Here is a 23300-nt window from a genome sequence, read left to right as displayed (position 1 = left end):
GAATCCAGCAGGATTTTCACCTCCCACCATCTAGACTCTATAATTCTGTTAATGAAATCTGAGATTGTAATAGCTCTTTGAGTTGCCACATCACAGAGTTGACTGATATTGAGCTGTTAGTATGCAAAACCCCTCCCCTACTCAGGTATTTCTCATATCATAGAAATAGCAGTTCCCATGCTCTAATTATACACTCAATTTTTTTTTGAAGCTAAGTACTTTTGTAATATTCATTCTGTGTTCCTTTTTTCCTACCCACTGGCAGACTGGGTTCCTATAGGGCTGTTGACTTGCAAGTTATTTTTTTTTATTTCTTTTCTTTTTTATAATTATATGCAAAGATAGTTTTCAGCATTCATCCCTTTGCAAGTTTTTGAATTCCACATTTTCCATCACCTTCTCCCTCTTCCCATGGCAGTGAACAATCTAAGGTGTTCATGAAGAATTATGTTTATTGTGAAAGAAGAATTAGAACTAAGGGAAAAACCATGAGAAAGAAAAAATATATAAGAAATTTTAAAAGTGAACATAGCAGCTTTTCTTTACTTTCAGACTCCATAGTTTTTTCTCTGGATGTGAATGGTATTGTCCATAACAGGTTAGAACACTAATTTCTATTATTGTTATTACTATTATTATTTTCTCTTGATTGTTGCCTGCAGGTGTGCTCAGAGAATCCAACAAAGGGTCATAACTAAAGCCTTTGAGATGTTCCTTTTGTACCCTGAATAAAAGAGGGATGTTCCCATTAAACTTGCTAGACTCACTCTTCATAGACTCAAGAGGTACAGACCAAGCTAAAAAGGTATTTCCAAAAACAAAAATGTCCTCTCTATCTATTAATCTGTATTTTAGTGAAATACTCTGTATTCCTATGGACCATATGATGAGATGTCAGCCATAGCCCTTAGTCCTATCTTGAGTTCCATGGCAATTTTTGCTTGTTTAACATCATGGAAAAAGTGTGAAAAGGGCTGAGGATGGGTGTAGCATTCCTTTTGTTGGTTAAACCTAGTTCTAGCATTGTCATTAGTCCTTCTAGCTCTAAAGTCAATTAGAAAAATCCTCATCACCCCATACCAGTTATTCATGGCCAGAATTTGTCTTCCCAAAGTTCCACATTATGGTTTGACAGTAGGCAGAGAATATTGTTCACAAGTATTCTTTTTGGGGGGATGAGGGGTAACTTGCAAGCCAAGAACTACTATTGAAAGTATACTATTTTGGGGTAATTCCATGTGTTTGTATAGATACCTGGATGCCATTGGACATGCCATTTAACATCTTTGGGCCTTGGCTTCCTCTTCTTCATTTGGTGGGATTATATCCCATGAAGCATGCCCAGGTAATGAGCTTGGTAGAAGGCCCTGGCCACTTCTGATGATGCTTGTATTCTACCTGGGATGAGATGAGTTTATGTCCAGGCCCCTTTTGGTGGGTGGACCTCTTGCTAAAGGACCTGCATAAGAAGAGCTTCTTGATTTGAACCTGTGGTCCCCAGAACAGGTGTCTGTGGAAATGAGTTGTCATTGAACTACTCAATAAACTTTCAGAAATGTGATTCATTCTCTTTTTATCTGTTTCTGCCTATTTCTGTCTATCTCTCTCTCTCTGTCTTTTTCTCACTGAGTCATTGCCTGTTTATCTATCTGTTTCTACTCTATCTTTCTGTCTCTCATTGAGAAAAATGAAAAACTCTCCCCAAAACTTTAAGGAGGATAGCTGTATGCAGGCTCCATGTGACATCCTTCTCTATCCTTTCCAACTTCACATATGCAGTCTGTTTCAATCTAAATAGACCCATATAAATAAATTATGCAAAATGAAGGGACTGGTTTAGATGACCTCTCAGCCTCCTTCCAACTCAAAGCTCTATAGAATGGGGAACTGGCCCTTGCCCAAAGTACTGCTACTTCAAATCCCCATGAGGAAGAAGCCAGGGAATTTTCTCCTAGGAGGGTGGTGATGAAGTGTAACTGGACTGCCTTGGCGAGACTTTGGTGCAGAGTGGACAGCAACCTCTTTAATCTTCTGCAATTGCAGATTTGGAACTATGGGAAACTTCAAAAGGTATTAATCAGTCTTGGGCTCTCTTGGTTAGATCTCTGTTCTTGGACTGTTATCTTTGGTAGAAACATCTGGTGAGAGACAATGTTATAAGGGGAGAGGTCTTGGATCTTCTTATTCCAAAATGTAAATTCAGATCTCAGTTCTCTGCCTCTCTTCCATGTTCTTTCACTTTAGGTGAAGAGATTGGAGATGTGTGACCTTGTAGAATTCCAAAGGGTCAGGTAAGTGGGCATCTGATCATCCATATATGCTGGAGTCTGGGAGTTGAGTCCATAATAGATTTTGTAACTAGCCCAGTATTATTGCCTCAGGGAGCAAGGAGTGATCTTTGAATAGGTAAGAAGAACTCTGTCAGAAATTGTCCATTTGGATGTGAACTTGGTAGTTATCAATGCTATGTAGAAATTGTGCTAGAACTGAACATAGTCTCCCCAAATATTGAAGTGGGACAGGAGAGAGTGTTTTGGGGCAATAGGAAATGTTTGCACTTTTACTATTACTTTATCATCATAAAACATCTCTTGGTAAAAGTTAACTGATAATAAATGGTTAAATGGAACAGAGCTACTAGTGGTAACATCAGGGGAGGGAACACACTTGGAATGGGAACTTGAGGAAATGGCATTAGAGAAAAGACTCTCCAATTCCTTAGGGGGTTTCATTGGAACCCTGAAGGAGCCATGTATGTAGCCTACCTCTGAAATAGTGATTATAGATCAAAGTGAGTATACTCCTCCCTGGTTTCCTTCATGTCCTCGCTAAAATTCCATATTCACATGAAATCTTTCCTGAACATCCTTACTTCTAATTCCTTCCCTCTGTTGATTATCTCCTTCCCCCCCCCCCCCCCCGCCCCGCATGGTAGCTTATTTTCATTTAATTATTTGCTTGTTGTCTTCCCCATTAGATTGTGAGCTCCTTGAAAGCAGTGACTGTCTTTTGCCTTTCTTTGTATCCCACTCCTTAGCACAGTGCCTGTGACATAGTAAACCCTTAATAAATGTTTATTGACTGACTAATAGTACCCATAATCCTATATTTTGTAGGAGGGTAACACATAGAAATTTAGGGTATCTGATTTATGAAGATTAGGGAAATCCTGATTTTATGCTAATACAGGTCAAATGTACAACAGTAGCTCACTTCTCTCTAGGATTCAGAGTGGTGTGGTGGTAATAGTCCTAGGTCAGGAGACCTCAAGAAGACAGAAATATTTTCTAACTGTGTGACCTTTAGTATGTTACCTTACCTGAGTTTGCATCTCTTTTATCTAAAAGTGGGGCTAATAAAACTTGCATGGCCTTCCACCTAGGTTGAATTGGGATACAAGCATGTTTGTCAGATCGCTTTGTAAACACATAAAGTTCTTTTTTTTTTTTTTTAAGATTTTTGCAAGGCAATGGGGTTAAGTGGCTTGCCCAAGGCCACACAGCTAGGTAATTATTAAGTGTCTGAGACTGATTTGAACCCAGGTACTCCTGACTCCAAGGCTGGTGCTTTATCCACTATGCTACCTAGCCGCCCCTACATAAAGTTCTAAAAGAAGTGATTATTGTGTCAAAGCCTTTTTTGGATCTCAGGTAGAGTCTATTCAAGGGTCTAGGACCAAACATACAATGTCCCTCAAATTCTAACATTTTTATACTTCTGGAGTCGGGGTAAAATGAACACGAATAAATGGAAGCCTCAAAGAAGTAAGACATACATGTATAGTGACTTTCTATGCCTATGTTTCTAGCTGAGAATTCTTTCCTTTTCCTACTTGGACTCTGGACCCAATATCTGCTTTTCAGTTTGTCAGATGCAGGGAAAATGTTTTCTGGAAGTCAGTTTTTATTTTGGGCTTTTTAACTTGGACTCAGTGACGTAGTGGGATTTTAGGGTGAGAAGACTAGACTTAGAAACCACAGGAAGTAAGATGGCTAAGGTGCACAGTGGATATAGTACTGACCCTAGAGTCAGGAGGACCTGAATTCAAATTTGACCTCAGATGTTTACTAGCTGAGAGGTAAATCATTTAATCCTAATTGCCTACAAAAAACAAAACAACAACAACAAAAAGTATTCGGAATTTCTGAGTTCAAGTCCTATCTCTGATACATGGGGATAGGTACTATAGAAATGCAACTTTATCTCTCTCTGCTCCTACAACCCAGTAAGACTATAAGCTACAGAAGACTTTGTTAAGTTGTATCAGTGAGTTTCTATACTGGGAACACTTGATACCAGTTAAATAAAAATATAGAAAAAATCCTCAGCAAATCAATTCTATTTCACTAAATCTGAGTATGCACCAATCAGCCAATTGACAGGTATACATACCTAACAGGTTCTGGGGGTAGTGGACTGGTCCCTGGGGATACAAATACATAAAACAATCCCCAGTGACAGGGAGCTTCCACATTAAGGGAGAACAATTACATATATAAATATATTCAAGGGTTTTGCATTGATGCTAAGGTTACATAGACAAAAGTGAAATAATTCCTGTCCTCCAGGAATTGACATTCTATTGATCCTGGGTACCAATTTTGTGCAAGTTGTATATAAAAATAAATGAGACTCAATTCTCCACAAATTCTCTACTTTGGGAGTCCTCTGCAAAAAAAAAAGAGCTTGGTTTGGAAAATGGGGATCAGGTATCCCTTCTCTGTTATCTTCAGGCATACTGAAATTCAAGACTTGTGGTTTTCCAGTTAATGTATTTACAACAATCTGCAGCCGTTGAGAAATGTTTAATGAAATGCTGTAATGTTTCTAAATGTGTTTCTTCGAAATCATTTTTGGTAAACATGTATCATGATTTTTTTTTTTATTCCCACAGAGGTCTCTTGGAAAAGTCCCTGAAGGTAAATATTTGCATGGTTTTCAGTTTGTATTTCCATAGTCTAATTTGGTGTTGGAATGAGAGGCTGGGTCTCCATTCACTCAGCTTGTTAATATTCACAGAGGTGATTCTCCTTCTGAGAGATGTGACATTCTAACCCAGCAGCAGGATCTGAGCCTACTTGTTAACCATTAGCCTAACACAGAGAAATGGTCTGACATCTCTGCCATAGTCCCTTGTTTTAGCGAGAAGGGACTTTAAAGAGGACTGTATTCTTTTTTCCAAATGAGCACCCTTTTAGTTTTTGGAATTTCTGTAACATTTGTTATTAATGTCTAGTGTGGTGTTTGAAATTCTTCCTGGGAGTTGTTAAAAGTTGACTTGAGAGGCTAGAAATTCCTTGAACTCAAATTGTTTCTGAGAGAGTGTCTAAGTGAAACTTTACTTCAAGCCTTTTGTATGTGTGTTTTTTTTTTTCCAGAAACTTAATTACGGTTCTGAAAACAGTCAAATGATGTTATCTATGCCTAGTCATGGAGAACACTTGGCTGGTCCCAGACTTCTTTTTTAGGGTTCTTATGAATAAGAAGGGAATAAATTCCTTTTTTAACTTAAGAAAACACAGTTTAAGTTATAATGAATGACGCTAAGACTTAAAACTATTCCCAATAAGGTATAATGGATATTCAAGCCAGTATAGACCAATTATTACATATTTGTCATGGACAGTGTAATAGGTCAAGGACTAATTCAATTATTTCATGACCCAATGCTTGGGCATGAAATAAGGTACTTAGAAATGGAGACCTGTCATCCATGAAATGAACACAAAATACTATCCAAAATCCTGGAGACATTATGTTTGTTCCTGATAGTATCTTGAAGTCTACCTTCGAACATTTACAAAGATCTCTGATCATTTCCTACAGGAAATGTATCTTCATTAACTACTGATAAACTTCTTGAAGACTGTAGCCATTGATCAGGTGACCATGACAAGGAAATACTTTTTATTCACTCTAAAAGGGTCAAATAAGATGAATTAAAACTGTTTAAACTTGGCCACTAATACTTATTATGCTTTAATGATATTTAACAGTTAATAATAGTAATTAATATTTATATAACACTTTGATACCTAAAAATTAATGGACACAAATTAATTAATTGTATTAATTAATCAATGATAATAGTCTTATTTGATTTTCACAACAACTGGATGTAGGTGCTATTGTTACCATCCTTATTTTACAGATGAAGAAACTGAACGTGACAGAACTTAAGTAATATTCCTGAGGTAACTTAAGCAAGTCCACTACTTTTCTGAGAAATTTAAACAGATGAAGACAATACTGAAGTAAAACCTAATACCCATTTTTGTTACTTAGGCCACTCATTGTCCAGAGTTGAAAAAGGCCTTAAGAGTATAATCCCCTGAATTTTAGATAAGGAAACTGAGATCAGAAGAGTTAAGTAACCTATCTAAGGTCACATAGGTCAGAAGCAGAAGACTAGGATCTGATCCTAGGACCTCTGACACCAAAACCAAAGCTTTATATGGAGGCCATATACTGCAGTGGGCTTGGAGTATTGAATATGGAGATATGAGATGAGTGCAAATGTATTAGCATACATTCTGCATAACCATGTTCAGTTAGATAAGATTCTTAACTTCTCAGTCTTAGTTTCCTCATCTAGAAAATGGGAAGGTTGGACTAGAAGAATTCACTCTAAGTTCACTTTGACCACATCATTCTCTCTTCTGAAGGGTTTGTCACCTGTAAGCATAGCAAGAGACACAAAGACAATAGTCCTGGAGAAGCTGTAAGGCATCTTAAAATGTACATAATGAAATTATAAAACAAAACAAAATAATTCAGTTGGGTTTAGCTGGAAGACTAGGGAGGAGAGGAAGTGATCCTGTCCTCAGTTTACCATTATATATATAAATCACTTGATTGCTATATTTGCTATTCTGGCTTGTATTGGGCAGTACCCCCGAAACCCCCCCCCCCCAACAAAATACTGTCATCATCATCCTTTAATTGACCAGATGTGCCCTGGGCTAGTTGCTGCATAGAATACATAAAAGACACCTCCTAATGGTCGATACTGGTCAAGTGTAGCCTTGGGAGAGCAAATGTGGTTCCTGGGCCTTCTAATGATAAGGCGCAGGTGTTTTTAGCCTCCATGGACTATTCCTTTATTAGCATTTCAAAGTAGAAATAAAAGCTGAGCTATGTGCTTGTGCACGTTTGGGGTAATGGGTTTCAGTGGGAAGGTCCACAGCAGTCAGATTGCAGCCCACTCTAGCTTTCTCATTTAAGCTATATTTCAAAAAGAGTCAGAAACTTATTTTTATCCTTAAAATGTGTGTGCTGGCGGGGGTGGGGTTGTGGGGGTGTGGGGGTGGTGCTTAATTTATTCTTGTGACTCTACATGTGTGTGCATGGGTATTTTAAAAAGAAATGAAGAAAAATGACTGAATTTGTTGGCAATTGAGCATTTATTTTTTCTGAGTAGATGATTAGGTGGGTTTTTGTTATCTGAACTCTTTGGAAGGTGGGTAAGAAAGAACTAAGGCCCAAAGGCCCATCGACTCACAGAGAGGAAAATGCCTCCCTCTTGATGCTATTGTATTTAACTGACTATTAGCTGTGAAACAGCAGCTCTAATGGCCTTTCAGCTGCAACACCAAAGCATAAAATCGAACAATTAAGTTAATGTTGCAGGGAAACCTCCTGAGTGGAGAGAGTGGGCCAGCAGGTTGGACCTGCCAAGGTAAGAACCCTGGGGAAGTTTAAAACTCACATGGTTTCTCAAACTTCAAAGGACAATCTAGAGCCCATTGATGTCAGAAAAGAGGGTCTTATAAGAAAGAGATACTTCATTGTTGTAATGTAAAAGAAAACAAACAAAGCATCCCCATGAAATAACCGGATTTAAATTCTTACTATGCTAGGGAGGCAGAGTGATGCGTGTAGTATGCAAGTCATGTAACTACTCTATTCTCAATTTCCTCAAAAGGGAGCAGCTGAAATGAGGTAGCTTCATGGTGGCAGTGGGTGGAGTATGAGATGCGAAGACTTGATTTCAAATCCTGTAGGAGGAAATACCTATGTGATGCTGCTTTCAAATTGGGGTGCTGGAGAAGATTTTTGAGAGTCCCTTGGAGAGCAAGGAAATCAAATCAATCATTACTTAAAGAAATTAATTCATGATATTCACTGGAAGATAAAATACTAAAGTGGAAGCTTAAATACTTTAACCACATAATGAGAAGATGGAATTCATTAGAAAAGACTCTGATGTTGGGAAAACTTGAAGGCAAAATGGAAAGAGGATAGCAGAGAATGAGATGTATAGATAGGATCATAGGAACAATGAACACGAACTTGGAAAGGCTTTGGGAGACAGTGGAAGATAGAAGAGCCTGGCCTGCTGTGTTCTATGGGGTCAGGAAGAGTTGGACACAATTGGATGACCAACATATAAATGCTAGTATTATTAGATTTAGTACTTCACCAAACTTTATTCATCCTTTCATGGTATTACCTTTCCAGTCACTATTTCTATTTCTTCATTCTTGTGGCCTGCATCCCAGCTCTTATCACCTCATATCAGCCTCCAAACTTACCCCATACCTTTAGTCTTCTGTCACTCCCATTTATTCTGTACACAGATAGCAGACTAATCTTCATCAAACACAACTGCATCATGACAATTTTGTGCTCAAAATTTGTGTCTGTTCATCTTCCATCACATCAAAGCCAAGCCCTCCTGCATCTAGTTGAACATCCCTTTTACTATATTCTTTCTATTATACCAAACTTTACTATTGTCTGATTAGCTGTGTGACCTAGGTGAATACTAGCCCTGTTTGCAATTTCCTCATCTGTAAAATGAACTGGAGAAGGAAATGGCAAACTACTCCAGAATCTATGCCAAGAAAACTTCATATGGGGTTACAAAGAATCAGACATGACTGAAGACACAATGACACAGATAATAATTGTCCTGGGGGGGAGGGAATTTGAACCTAGTTTGTTTTTTTTTTAACTCTAAGACCTGTGCTTTTTCCACAAGTAGATGCTCAGTATATGTTTATTGAATTTATTTAGATTAAATCTCAGGTGGGATGAGATCAATTTGTATTGAAATAAATCATGGATACAAGTGTCTTCTCCTCTGACATTTCAGACAATCTTTTGTCTTTGTCTCATTTCAAATTTGATTGATTTTAGTGACAATTCTCCCTTGAAGTTTCCTTTTTTATTTATTTATATCCTTCCCCTAAAAAAGAAAGTCCCTGAGGCATCTTGGAAGACAATCCATAACATATTTATTATTAATAATAACAATGAAAATAAACCAGTAGTTTCTACCATTGTTTCTGACAAATTGGAGTATTTGCAGCAATGCCTAAAGGCAGGTTGCGGGGGTATGAGGCATTCAGAGGATCTCAGCTGCTGCAATCAATATGACCCACATGTAAATCATGCCAGCTAAAATGCAAGGGCCTTGTCTCCAAGGGGAGGAATTCTTCAGCTAATTTTAATAGGAAAAGTCAATTCCTTAAGGGGAGGCTATCTCTGTGAGAGATACCAAAGAACAGGATGATTTTGAGATGAGATTTGAGAGAAGATCATATATAATCTCCGATTGGGAGTAGGCTTGGATGAAGTCATTTGAGTCTCACAGGATCTTTGTTTTTTTGGTTTGTTTCAATAGAAGACTAAATAATATTTCATTTGGATTAAGGAGATGGACCTGGAACTGTACCTGGAGCTATATATCTATTCCAAATCCATACCCTTTGAGGAAAGCTCTAGCCTGAGGTCTCCTGGTTTGTTGGTGAACCCCTGCCTGCAACTGCAAGTGTTGAGATGGTCTGGCCTCCCTGCTCAATTCAGTTTCATCTTACTCTCTGGTCTGTTCCATCTCTTTACTGACTTCCTTGCTTTCTGAGGGAGCACCCTCCTTCAAACTTCCTCTTCCTCATCCTCCATTTCCCAGCTGCCTATTTATGCTTCATCTTCTATTAAAATGTAAGCTCCGGGGTGGCTAGGTGGTGCAGTGGATAAAGCACCGGCCCTGCAGTCAGGAGTACCTGGGTTCAAATCCTGTCTCAGACACTAAAATAATTACCTAGCTATGTGGCCTTGGGCAAGTCACTTAACCCCTTTTGCCTTGCAAAAACCTAAAAAAAAAAGTAAGCTCCTTGAAATTTAGGGACTGTCTTATTTTCTTGTTTTTGAATCTTTAGTGCTTAGCAGGGGCTTGGCATATACTGAGAATTTAATAATATGATCTATCATTTATTTATCTTTCTATTTATCTATCTACCCACCATCTATCTAATCCTCTACCATTCATCTATCTACCTATATCCCTCTTTCTATCATGAGAGAAATAAATCTTATATTAAATAATCAATTATGAGGGAGATCCAGGGTTTATTCCAATTGCCTATTCCTTCATTCTAAGTCCAGTCTTTCAAGAAAATATCCAACATTGCCCCCAAATTTAGGACACTTAGACCATCTTATATAGATGCAATTTGTGACCCACCCATATAGCAAAACCTTACAAAGAAAATCTAAACTGGTGAAAATCGGTATTCTAGTCAGATAGGTCTGAGTGCAGAGTGACTTCCCCAGTTCCTCATTAGAGTAGGTTCATTCTCATTGTAATATTTATTTTATCATTAATTGTTAACCAATCAGAATTGATAGCTCTCTATGGAGAACACAAGCTATTCCAAGGACATATAAGCTACAAAAAACCACCATGATGTGTCTCTGTTTAGGAAAGATGGCCAAATGATTATTTTTTAATTAATGACTCACTAGCATAATTAGTAAAATGATTAATTACCCAGAAACTGTCTCATATTTTATATATCACAATCATCTATCTATTCCTCTATTCAGCCATTTGTTTGTCATTTCTCTGACTGTTTTTCTCCCTTTCTCTCTGACTCTCTGAAACAGAAATACATTTTTTAACTGTTTAAATCACAGGAGGGTTGAATAGCTTTCTGACCACATCATAACTAAAGGCAAAGAAAGGAACACTAAGGATCTGTGCTGGACCATTGTATCTCCCAATTAAGGAAAGTCCTTTTATAAATATATTGCAATTTCTTTGCATCTTACCATCTCAGAAGGTGGCCTAAAGCACTGGTTTAGTTTAAATGATTTACCCAGAGTCACAAGCTAATGAATTCAAGACAGGAATGGAACTCAGGTCTTGGTGATTTCAATGTCAACTTTTTATCTGTTTTATCAAGTTGCCTCCCTGGAAATTGTAGGGTTTTGAGGAGCTTGACATCTATATGGGGAGTGTTCTTGTCTGCTTTTGTTACTAAAAGAGGGTTTGGCAGAAGAATTAGATGATCTGGTAAATATTGGAAGCAACAGGCTGTTAGTTTGCTATTATTTGTCCTTCATTCTTGATGAGGACCATGACATTGGGAGGGTGTTGTCATGACTTGCAAGTATATTGGATTGAAGTGAGGCAGGATTGTGCAAAATCACCAGCTTCACTCTACTCTGGAACCATATCAATCAGGTCAGCTAGAGATGGTCCCAGATGCAATAGGCCTTTTTAAAGCTTTTTTAAATTAAAATTTTTCCCAGTTCTCCATTTGTCTGAGATATATCCTCCACTACCACTCCTATGCAGGAGTGTGTTGGAACCATATCTGAACAGAGCCATTGTTAAAATTTCAGTGACAGAATTTAGAAGCAAACTATAAATCAGGATTTAATTTATTTTCTTTTTTGTCTATACTTAAGAAAATGATGGAGAAAATACAGATTAAACTTAAAAGTATGTTGTGGGTACATTCCTTCCCCCCCCCCCCCCCCGCTTACCAGTAGACGTCTGCCCAGAGCAAGAAAGGATTGGGAGAAGGCATAACAGAGGAGGATACTAAAGAAGCAGAGATCACTTTCAAAATTGGGAGGCTGATCACCTCTTTCTAAAAAGATATCCACAATTGTTCCCTTAGTGTTAAATATAGACTGTCCCAAAAGTCTTGGTACAATTTTAGACTTTAATAGCTTGACAATAATGGCCACATTATTATTCCCTTTGGAGCATAATTGAAAACTACTTTTGCCCCTTTTTGTTGCTCTGAAATTTCTTCATCTTTGGTTTCACAGATTACTGTGAATGTGAGTTGGAAAATTGCTTTTAATAGAGAGTTCTTATCTAGCAGAAAAACTCTTGACCAGTCTCTCTCTTTGCAATTGATTGTAAATAATAAAGGGTTCTCTGACAGGCTAAAAATCTAAATGTGGAGCAAAGCATGTTTTCTTCTTCAACAGGTGAGACAAGGCAAGACAGAGAATAGTGAGAAAGAATGCATGATCATGTAATACATATCATAAGTGGCTACTGAAATTTCAGAACCGGGAAAGTCTATGTATGCTGGGATAGCTGGTGAAGGCCTCCAGGGACTGGGAGAGTTTGGTCTAGGCCTTGGTGGAGAGGTATGAGGAGGGTGATATGGGTAGGAGCAATAGAATGAGGTAAGGCACAGAAATGAAAGTATGACTTACCTGACTGGAGTAAAGCTAAATCTAATTGGAGTGTGTGTGTGTGTGTGGGGGGGAACGACTTTCTTTAGAGGAAAAAGTGGAATAGAATCCATATGTGCATGTATACTATCCAAGGCCTCTTGTGATTGTTCAAACTGCTGAGACCCAGCCCCCCAACATTCATCCACCATCACGCCAAATCTTGGGGTGACTTTTTATTTTTCAGAAATTAAATGGCACTATAGAGCATAGAGAGATAAAATTGTGCTGCAATAATCCCATAGACAGAATAAATGTTGCAATGGAGTATTATGTTGTCTAAAAATGTAGTCTTTTTGAATGGTGAATGACATGCCCAAATTTCAGCTATTTACTTGGTAGTGTTTTCGTTTCCATTCTATTTGCCTTAATGGTGTTTTTTAAACCCCAATCCACCCCATCTCCTTTCTTTCCTTGATCTTATTCTCTTGACTGTGGGAAATATCCTAAATGCATCCAGGAACTCTCTCAAAGTATAGTTGATCAAAATCTTTCAGGCTTGGAATTCAGAAACACACCCCTCCCTCAATGACACAGACAAGTTACAGTAGAGGTCTTCTCCAAAAGAAAAATCCCACTGGCCCCTTTGCTACTGGCAGGAGACAGGAGGGATCAGAATGGATGGGAATACTTTTAAAAAAAATGTAATGGCTTTATTTTGTTTTTATATCAAAGTCATTCCAGATATGGCCCTCTTGTAGCAAAGTCCTTGTCCCTCCCTTGTAACAAAGTAAAACAGTTAAAAAAAACAATGTGCAAAGTGACTGTATCCAACAGTGCCTCTAGTACTCTGCACCTGTAGTCTCCCATCTTTTAAAAATTATATTATTATAATTCTTGTGTATGTTGTTCTTTTGATTCTACTTACCTCACTGTGTATCAGTTTATACTAGTCTTTACATGCTTCTCTGATTTCTGCCTTTGCCTCAGTTGTTAGCTAACTTTGTTTAATATACTCCCTGTAGTAGGCAATCAATCAATCAGTGAACAAGTATTCATTTTAAGTTTAACTAGGTGCCAGGCACTGTGTGTGATAGTTGCTGGGGATAGAAAGACAAAAATGAAGCTGTCCTTGTATTCTATTTATTTGGGTTTATTTTAGCTTTTTGCAAGGCAAATGGGGTTAAGTGGCTTGCCTAAGGCCACACAGCTAGGTAATTATTAAGTGTCAGAGACCGCATTTGAACCCAGGTACTCCTGACTCCAGGGCCGGTGCTTTATCTACTGTGCCACCTAGCTGCCTGTATTTATATTCTATTGTTGGAAGTGACAGATACATATAGAATTTAAGTATAAAAAGGATATGTGAGGTGTCCAAAATTGAAAGTTAAGTGGATATTTTATGCTTACTAAAGCTTATAACTACACTAAAACTTTTGGGAGAAGCTTGTATACAAATTAAATAGTGAACAGTTTGTAAGAGGGAGGACATTATTAAGTAGGGTGGGGGAAACTCTAAATTGGTGGTTGAATTTCACTCATTTTTTTTTCTTAAAACAACTCTTCATTTTCATACTCATTGGAATTGTTCTTTTTTTTGTCTTTTTAGCATTTCATTCCTGAGAATGTGTCATTTAATTTTCCTCCTAAGCTCATTTTCCCGGTAAAATTTTGAGTTCTTGGCATCCCATCTATTCTTCCACTGAAGCTTTTTAAATGGGCTCTCCCCAATCTTGGATGTGTTAGCTAAGAGCTAATGTGACTTTCTTCTCCCAGTTCCTCCCTAGTGGATTTGGTTTGTAGTAACTAGATTCTTGGAGCTAAAAATAATTCTGCCCTTCAGCTATTTTTCTGGTCTTTTCTATTCTCTCTTCTCCCTTCATCATTGATTAGACATCAGATGCTACCTGTGGTTTGCTTTTTGATGGTTCTGCTTGTGCTCTGTGTGACTAGCCCATAGCTAGTAGGAATGAAACCTGCCTGAGATCTTCTGATTACAAACTCCTATTGTAATGAAATTAAAATATTGCAAATATTGCATCCTATGAGTCTCAAATTCATTTTCATACATGTTAAAAGGAAAATCACTTTTATTTGGTAGTGAGTTTGCTCTTCTCACTACTTTGTTGTTGAAAAGAAAACATTCCTTCCCATCACAATAGCAGTAAAATGAGATAGTGAAAAAAAATAGAGGCCCCAAAGCTTCTCTGGGAAGTATGAGAGCCTGCATTTTATTCTCCATTGTTACCAGGTTGGTGTGGCCTCTCAGCTACAGGTTTCCGATTTGCTCATTGGGGACCACACCCCCGACATTCTGGCTGAGTTCTTTGTAGCTGATCCAAGGTTTGCAGACAGCTGGAATAGTAAAATGTGCTAAAGCGGAAGGACCCCTCATCCTGCATCCCCTCACAAACCAACCCAGAAACCTTGGTCTACTTCTTAGCCTTTAAGGAGGAGCCATATGCTTAGCACCATTTGGGTGCTAAGACCTTTTGCCAAGGTGATATGTTTGCATCTCCTATGGAGATTCTTCATAATCTTATTCTCCCCAAGTTAAGGGAACCATTACAGAATGAGGAAACCTGCAAAACTTTGGTTAGCTCCCAATAATGTGAGACATTTTTATTCCATTTGAAATGACTCATGGGATTCCTTCCTGTAGCACACCCCTCCCCACCAACCAAAAATAAATATTTTTTTTTCTATGAGAAGGCTGCATAGTATAATAGAAAAAATACTAGATTTGGAATCAGAATACCATGGTCCACATCTGGTGTTTGCCATTTAATACCTGTGATATTGGACTTCTTTGACCTCAGTTTCCTCATCTATAAAATAAAGGGTTGGACATGAGGATTTCCAAAGATCTCTCCTTGCTTTCAAGTCTGATGGATCCTTATGACATTGAGAAGTTCAAGAAACAATCCCCCAAGTGCCAAGAACTTGTACATCCATAAGTACTTAATAAGTAGGGTTGAGGATGACTAAGGGTAAACTAACTGCAGAAGTGATGCTTCAGTGTTGTTCCAGTCTTGATGTTTTAGATGTTTTGAAAAGATAAGTTTTGGTATCACTGTCCAAAGCATGTGGATTGAATATTCTGAAGATTCAGATTTGGAAAAAAATGATCTGAGGAGTAGGGGAATGAGGTCTAGATGTGGAGTCCTAGAACCTGAGTTCAAATGCTGACTCTGTCATTCTGTGACTTTGGGTAAGTTAACTCTACTTCCCCAGGGTCTCATTTTCTTTATCTCTAGTGGATACAGCACTGACCCTAGAGTCAGGAGGATCTGAATTCAAATCCAGTTTCAGATGATTACTAGCTGTGTGACTCTGGGCTAGTTACTTAACATCAACTGCTTCCAACAACTACAAAGTAAAATGAAGGGGTCTCTTCCAATTTTAAATTTATGATTCAGGGCTCTCATGAATGATTTGTGGCAGTTGCTACTATGACACCCTTATGATGACAATGATTTTATACAGCATATAATAGTACTTTCCCATATCTTATTTCATTTAAAATAATAAAGTAGGCAGGGTGGATGATACGCAATAGAAAATTTCTAATTCCTTTCCAGTTTACATCCATAATTCTATGATATCCATTGTACAGAAGAAGAAGAAACAAATCAAGAGGACTGAGTGCCTTGTCCAAGTTAAACTGGAGATCTCAGGTGTTTTGTTCTTCCAATCAAATATTCCTCCTACTATAACACTTCCACCAATAATCTTTTATGTGAGCTTGTATAGGGATGGGACCCACTTTAGCTTATTGGGCCTAATTGTGCTAAATGATCTAAGGGCTGTTCTAATTCTAAAAAAAAATCTATGCTAAAAATAGTGTGAGTTTGTCATTGGAGATAACAGTCTATATTTGAAAAACACAATAAAATCTGCAGTGAAAGCAAACTTTAGGAAATCCACAAGGCACTTTGTACTATAATAAGATCAATCCCTATTACAATTCATTATTGTGAAGTCTGGAGTAAGCAACTTTCTTATGAAGTTAGAGGAGTAATTATACAGATATATTTCTTCTCATAAACCAAATGAAATTCCTACATTTGTCACTTAAATTTAAGAAATGGAAAGCTTATAAAATTGTGCATACTCTTTGATTCAGCAATATCATTAGTAGGTCTGTTTCTCAACATAAAAGATCATAAAAAAGATCATAGAAAAGAGCTACATGTACAAAGATATTTGTAACAGTTCTTTTTATAGTAGCAAAGGATAGAAAACTAAGGGGATGGCCATCAATTGGAGAATGGCTCAATAATTTGTGATATATGGATGTGATTGATGGAGTGTTATTGTTCTGTAAGAAATAAACAGGCAGACTTCAGAATAGCCTGGAAAGACTTACATGAACCGATGCTGAGTGAAGTGAATAGAAGAACATTGTACCATTAACAGCAGCATTGTGTGATGATCAACTATGGTAGACATAACTCTCATCAGCAGTACAATGATCAAAGGCAATTCTAAAGAAAATACCATCCACATCCAGAGAAAGAACTATGGAGTTGAATGCTGACCAAAGCATACTATTTTCCATTTAAAATTTTGTTTTTTACTTTATGTTTTTTTCCTCTCAAGATTTTCCCTCTCTTTTGTTCTGATCCTTCTTTCATAACATAACTAATATGGAAATATGTTTAAAATAATTATACATCTATAACATATCAGGTAACTCACTGTCAAGAGTAAGTGGGAGGAAAAGGGAGGGAGAGAGAAAAATCTGGAACTCAAAATATTACAAAAAAAAGCTTTGTATATAATTGGAAAAATAAATAAATAAATTTATATTTTAAAAAAAGGACATGGAAAGCTTATGGAAACAGGTTTAGGAAAAGGAGGATCTAACTTGACTTCCAATCAACACTTTAAGTTAGTTTATTCAATTGTCTACCAAGTAGTTTAATAAGCATTTGAAGCAAGGCTAGGAGACATCTCAGTCATATTTTTGATGGTGTAAGTCACTTAACATATCAGGGTCCATAAATATCTCTCTAATATCATAAATATTCTTAACACTTGTCCTTCTGCATTTGTAAAGGAAATTTCCTTTTTCTTTAAAGTTTTCCACATCAATGAACATTCAGGTCCAGACCAAAAGAAAAGAATAGGAAAAAGAATAGGAAAAACCCTCCATCTATATCTACATATCTATACACACATACATATATAATATTTAGGGGGTTTCTCAATTTATATATAATAAATTTATAGATTTTTATTTATATTTAATTATATATCATTTATCTTTTATAGGTTATATTATATGCATATATATATAAATATAATTTTTCCAATTACATGCTTAAAACTTTTTTTTAAGTTTTGAATTCCAACTTCTATACCTCTTTTCCTTTCTTCTTCCTTCCCTGAAATGGTCAGCAATTGGATACAGGTTATACATGTGCCATCATGTAAAAAATTTCCATTTTAGACATTTTGCATGAGAAGATTCAAATAAAAGGAATGAAAAAAGAAAATGAAAAATAGCAGGTTGTATTTTGTATTCAAACAATATCAGTTCTTTATCTGGAGGGAGATTGTATGCTTCATTGTTAGTCCTTTGATGTTGTTTTGGATCATTGTATTGCTGTTACTATGTACAACATTTGCTTGATTCTGCTCACTTCACTTTGCATCAGTTCATGTTCCAGGTTTGGGGCAGGATCTTGTGGGACATAATATGGAAATGTGGAGGTAAGGAGAAGGGGAAGGGTTTACAAGAGGGGAGGATTTGTAAAGGTAGAAAGTAATTGTAAACTTCTTGAGGACTGGGGCTGTTTAATCTTTGTCTCTAATTATATTTGCATAGCATAGAAGTGTCAAACTCTGGGGCATACAACCTTAATGAGACTTAATTGGGAAGTGTTTTGCAAAATAAGTAAAAATACAATATAACACAGATAATGTTAATTTGTGGTTTTTGACACAAAGCACATAGAGCCTAATCCCTATTTGAGTTTGACACCACTGTCCTAGTTTATTACAGTCTTTTAAAAAAAATTATACATTATATTTATTTTTTCAACTACATGCAGTGGTACTTTTCAACAATTTTTTTGCAAGAGTTTGAGTTTTACATTTTTCTCCCTCCCTCTCTCCTCCCCACTCCCCCCTCCCCTGGCAGAAAACAATCCAATATAGGTTCTATATATATAACCATGCTAAACATAGATCCATATTAATCTTTATTGAAAGAAGCAGGGGTAGGGGAATGAGGGCTAGATGTGGAATGGATGATATGCAATAGAAAGAAGCATCAAATTCAAACAGGAGAAAAATGTTCAAGAGAGAAAAAAAACCACATAATATATAAGATAACTTTTAAAAATTGAAGATAGTAAGCTCTAGTCTGCATTTAAACTCCAATTTCTTCCTTGGATATGGATGATATTTTCTATTACAAGTCTTTTAGACTTGTCTGATTAATGTGCTTTTGAAATGAAGAAGTCTATCATAGTTGATCTTCACTCAATATTGCTGTTAATGTGTATTACATTCTTTTTGCTTTATTTTACACTGCTTCAGGTGATCCATACATAAAGGACTCTGGGTTTATGTAGACCATCTTGGACAACCTGACACCAAAGGAATAACATTATCTTTCTTTGGTTTACTGTTCTTATCTAGATCAATTCGGGAAAGTCTTTGAGATACAACTTAATTAAAGGACTTGTCTTGGGTGTCCCAAATGTATGTGGTCATTTTCCCAACTCCTATATAGGTACTTATCATGCAACATGATTTTGAGATATCATTCAGTCCAAATTTAACTCCAAAGAAAATGCCTAAGATATTAAGAACTTGAAAGTCCAAGAACTTACAGAAGCACAGCTCCAGCAAATCTTAAGTTCCTCTCCCCCTCTTCCTGCACTCCCAAAGGGGAATTAAACTTAGGGTTGTCTTTTTGGGCAATCTTGTCATTTCAGGGGTTACCCCCCCCCATTCCTGCAGGCTTTCCAAGAGTTGTAGTAACATCATGTGGTTTAGATGATCTGTCCTCTCCATCTAACCCCCTTCCCCTAGATTGCCAAATAAGCAAAGTTCTTGTTGAACCTGCACAGTCCAAATAACTCAATGACTTTGTTCTCCAAGTAGGCTACTAAACCTTTTCTTCTTTCTTACTCCTAGAGTATGCTCTTGTGGTCTTGTTTTGCAAGAAGCATGAACCAGTGTGAGTGATTCTAAACCAGTCAATATAGGAAGTGTCCTATATCTTATTATTTGCTTTCATTCAGTCATCAAAGTCTTGAATTCACATTTTCAAAGCTGGCTCTGCTCAGGCAATCTTCTTTCTTTACTAAAAGGTTTGATTCTGGTTCAAGCTTCCTAGAGAATTCAAAAATCTCTTTCCTTTTAACAGGAAAACAGGTTCAGCAAGGGGAGAGAAGGGAATTAGAATTTATACAGTACCTACTATATGACAGGCAATCTGCTAATTTTATTTTCTTAACAACTATAAATTTATCTGAGATTCACAACAACCATGTGAGGTGCTATTATTAAGGCCATTTTATAGTTGGGAAAACTGAGGTAAAAGAGGTTAAGTGACTAATATCCAGCTACTTAGTATCTGAGGTCAAATTTGAACTCAGGTCTTCCTGGCCCTGTGCTCTATCCACTGAGCCACCAAATTGTCTCAGCATACCAAACACAGCTTAAGAACTTGCAAATTGAGATATTATTTTCTTTGTGGTGGTGTGTTTTTCATGCCAGGGAAAGAACTCTGGTTCCTTCATGTGCATTTTATCCATTATGGGAGAAAGGCCAGTTTCCACAGTCCTGTGCCATAGATTAGAGTTCAGACCTGAGTAGGTAAGAACAGAAGATCCAGCTACCATGACTCCATAATTAGACTCAATTTAAAGAAAGAGGCAGGAAATGTACTTTACTGCCCCTGTTGCACACATCCATAATTAAGGATATGGTCTTTCCTGCTTAGGTAAGATAAAGTCCAAGATAACAGTGCTACATTGTATGACTATCCGGTTTCTTTGCTCTGCTTATGTCATTTGTGCTTTTGGTTTCCCTGTTAGGTGGGGAGGTAGAGAGGAGGCTAGTTTAGTTACTTCAATTTTGCAGATGGTGAAAAATGAGCCAATAGTTTATTTGTAAGATGAACAGTAACTAGGAGGAGATGACCAGGACTTTGTTCCAGTGTGTTACATTTATAAGGTGTTGACTTTACTGGCAATCCTTCAAGAGTCTAGAAACCAGAAAGCTTAGCACCTAGCTAATAGGAATCAATTAGCAAGAGTTCTGTTCTAGGCATTGTGCTAAGGACTAGGGATTCAGACAAAAATGAAATGGTCTCTGCCCTTGAAGTTTACATTTTATCAAGAGAAACAACATATTCACAAATAAGTAGATACAACTTGCAAATAAAGTAAATAGAAGGTATGAGGAGAGGTAAGATGGGCAATTAGGAAGAAAAGTGGGTAAAGACTGGGCCTGGAGCTAGGAACATTCATTTTCACAAGTTAAAAATCTGGCTTCCAACACTTCCCAGTTGGGTGACCCTGCGCAAATCATTTAACCTTGTTTGACTCAGCTCCTCATCTGTAAAATGAGCTGGAGAAGGAAGTGGCAAGCCAGTCCAGTTTTTTGGCAAGAAAACACCAAATGGAGTCATGAAGAGTCAGATACAACTGAAACTACTGAACAATAACATAGGGATGAGGGTCTAGCAGAAAGATCTCATGTAGAAAGTAATGTTGGAAGGTAAACAGATTGTAAGAAGTGAAAGTGAAGAGGAAAGCCATTGCAGGCACTGGAGACAGCCTGGGCAAATGGAAAGATGGATGGAACATCCTGAATGAGGAAAATAAAAAAGCCCAGACCACAGGGTGTGAAAGGTAGTATCCTATAACAAGGCTGGTGGGAGCCAGGTTGTGAAAGACTTTAAAGGTTGGAATAAAAGGCATTTGTATGTGCCAGCATACTTAAAGGGGCCTAGTCTGTCTTCCTTGGAGAGGGAGGGTAGGTTAAAGAAAAAGACAATGATTTTACTTTGTAGAAAAATTTCTATAAATATCTATAATATCGATAAATATAAATATAAAAATCTACAAATATACTCTGCTTTATTTCTCTCCTTGATGTTCTTGGTCAAATATAATTGTTTACAATAAGAAGGGAACAGATGGTAGGCTAGACTATTCTTCATCTGCCCTGCCCAACAGTCCTTATCAGCAGCAGCATCAACTGTAATAGTGCTCCTGTAGAGTTCCCCCCAGCCCCTCAGTCATCCTCAGCATTCCAGGCTAGTGGAAGCATTGACTGGACTTACTTTCAAACCTGCATAATGAGAGGGTCTTTGTCTCTCCACCCCACCCCTGCCCACCCATAAATATATAGTGTCCATATATACACATAAAGTGAGAGATAGTCTATGACTGTTTCCTGCTAGCCAGGAAGACTCAGAAGTTCATGCTGTGTGGGGTGACAGCAAGTCTTTTAACTGGCTGCTGAGGTGGCACAACATGGATATATAAAGGGCGAGTCCAGCCCTCAGTCCTCCTCTTCTAGCTAGTTCTGAAGTGCAAGGCCAATTCTCTGAGAATCCTGGAAATTAGGGTGGAATGAATTTCCCTCCTCACCCCACGATCCAGCTGCAAGCCTCTGGCTCATTGCCTCTTAGACAAGTCTATGCTTGGGATAAGACCTCCTCCCATCTGTTTCTTCTTTCCTAGGCCCTAGCCTTGTGGGATCTCAAAAGGCAGCTGGTATCTTCTCCTTCCCAGGCATTTTAATTGTAGGCTATCAGCTACTGCAGTAATTGTGGTGGCAATAACTACAGAAAAAGATGGCTCAAAAGAGAAAGAATTGCCCCTGAAAGAAAGACTGTTGGAAAGAAAGAGTCCACTTGATGTGATTGGATTGTAGGAAGTATAGATAAAAATGTAAAATTAGCAGCCCTAGAAAAGCTGTTTCCAAATATTCCATGAGTCTTGAATATTAGACTCTCCTGAGAAACTGCTGAATTCTTTTCTTATCATTCTATGATTTAAAAAAATATGCATAACTAGCATTCCCTTTTCTATGTGGGAATAAAACCATCAGTATCATATGTAGTTCATGATTGTACTCTGGGGTTTCTTTCTTCTTCCTTTTCTCCCTCCCTTGAGAACCTTTAGACTAGGGTCAAACGAATAACCAGGCTGGCTGCATGAGCTCAAACTGTGAGAATGGGTAACCTTGCTTCCTCTATTGAGAAGTCAATCTCTGTGAACTGAGCCCAGCATTCTACAAGAGTGTGAGGCTTCTGCCGAGCAATACCTGGCTGGCTGCTATATTGTAATGATACCTCAGAGTCTCCCCACTATAGGAGAGTGTCCTATCTTCCCTTCCACCTATCTGCTCAACTGAAGGTACCCACCCTTCATATAGTTTGTCCGGATACAAAGTTTCAGTTATGATTGTAATGCCAAGTCACTAACCTTAAACGATTGAATTCCAAAACCAATAAAAGCCTTGTCCACATTGTCTACAAAAACATTGTCCACATTCATTTGTTTTTAATCATAATTCCCTCTCTTTCATTCTGGATAAGATAGGAAAAACTTGTAAGAAGAGTCTTCAGATCTAGGATAGTATTAACATTTGATTTTTATATGGGGGGAATAGCCCCAGGGGAAACAATTAATTTCCTTTCTTAATAGGTTTGGATGTTTCTGAATGCTTTTGGAATGAGAAGGTTGAAAAATGTTCTGAATATTGTTGTGTGTGCAGCCTAACAGCAAGGTGTGGAAATGACTAAGCAGGAAAAGCCTTTGAGAGAGGCAGGCACCCAGGCTTCATTCCTCATGTCAGACTGGTCCTGCAAAAACTGGTGTTGTTAGGGAAGGGGAGGAATT

At 37.6% G+C, this 23300-nt stretch overlaps 1 long non-coding RNA gene across 1 annotated transcript; it reads left to right on the top strand.

Annotated features, from left to right (window-relative positions):
* The first annotated feature begins 662 nt into the window (after positions 1 to 662).
* Positions 663 to 11541, top strand: LOC141523334 (uncharacterized). Its single transcript, XR_012478462.1, has 5 exons — positions 663 to 805; positions 2245 to 2291; positions 4895 to 4919; positions 6152 to 6194; positions 7925 to 11541. It is a non-coding gene; the product is annotated as an uncharacterized LOC141523334 (long non-coding RNA).
* Positions 11542 to 23300: the final 11759 nt, after the last annotated feature.

This window comes from Macrotis lagotis, chromosome 1 (assembly GCF_037893015.1).
Source record: "Macrotis lagotis isolate mMagLag1 chromosome 1, bilby.v1.9.chrom.fasta, whole genome shotgun sequence".
In the NCBI taxonomy this organism is placed as follows: domain Eukaryota; kingdom Metazoa; phylum Chordata; class Mammalia; order Peramelemorphia; family Peramelidae; genus Macrotis; species Macrotis lagotis.
The sequence above is the reverse complement of the archived record's forward strand: the minus strand, read 5'-3'. Positions and strand labels throughout refer to the sequence as shown.